Genomic DNA, 753 nt, shown 5'->3' with positions numbered 1-753 from the left:
GTGCAAGCCGACTCCCTGGGTGGGAAGTGGCACCCCCGCTCACCCCGAGGCCCGGGACGGGGGCGCAGTGCCAGGCGCACGTGCTGGGTCCCGATTTCTTTGGAGGGGAAAGTGCAGATCAACACGTGATTACAGACTGCGGGGCAGGATCACCGTCAGGGGAAGGTCGGGAGCTGCACACGCGAGCCGCTTAGCACAGCGGGAGTTGGGAGTGGAAGTTGCTTTTCCATCGTAGCCAAGTGTAAGGTTTTTGGGATGGACGCAGACATAGCGGTGGTGCCCACTGAGGCCAGGCCCTCCCTAAAATGGAGGAGGGCGGCGAGAGAGGAGATGCCCACGAGGCTGCAACCCCCTCCCCCACCGGCAGCCCCCGCCTCTCGCCTGCACTCGCGGCCCGCGCTTCGGCCCAGTAAGCGGTGACTCATTTCGAGAAGGCACCTCTTCTTGAGGAATCTGCCGCAGAGCCGTTAGATCATTGGCAAGCCCTCCAGGCGACCTCGCCCAAGTTGGGCAAGAGCGGCTCCCCGGCTGGCCACCAAACGTCGAGCCCTGATCTGAGAAGGATTTCCTTTTTTTTTTTTGCTCTTGTTGCCCAGGCTGGAGTGCAATGGCCTGATCTCCTCGGCTCACTGCAACTTCCGCCTCCTGGGTTCAAGCGATTCGCCTACCTCAGCCTCCCGAGTAGCTGGGATTACAGGCATACGCCACCACGCCCGGCTAATTTTGTGTGTCTGTGTGTGTGTGTATATATAT

The 753-nt window shown here is 60.8% G+C and overlaps 1 protein-coding gene across 1 annotated transcript in view; it reads left to right on the top strand.

The window, feature by feature from the left end:
* Positions 1–408: 408 nt before the first annotated feature.
* Positions 409–753, top strand: part of ENO1 (enolase 1, (alpha)) — a 16194-nt gene continuing 15849 nt past the window's right edge. The window contains exon 1 of the mRNA XM_011981528.1: positions 409–478. The gene's annotated coding sequence lies outside the window, so the exon portion shown is untranslated. The remainder of the gene's footprint in view (positions 479–753) is intronic.

This window comes from Mandrillus leucophaeus, unplaced genomic scaffold, assembly GCF_000951045.1.
Source record: "Mandrillus leucophaeus isolate KB7577 unplaced genomic scaffold, Mleu.le_1.0 Scaffold105, whole genome shotgun sequence".
Classification (NCBI taxonomy): Eukaryota; Metazoa; Chordata; class Mammalia; order Primates; family Cercopithecidae; genus Mandrillus; species Mandrillus leucophaeus.
This window is presented reverse-complemented; position numbering and strand designations above follow the sequence as displayed.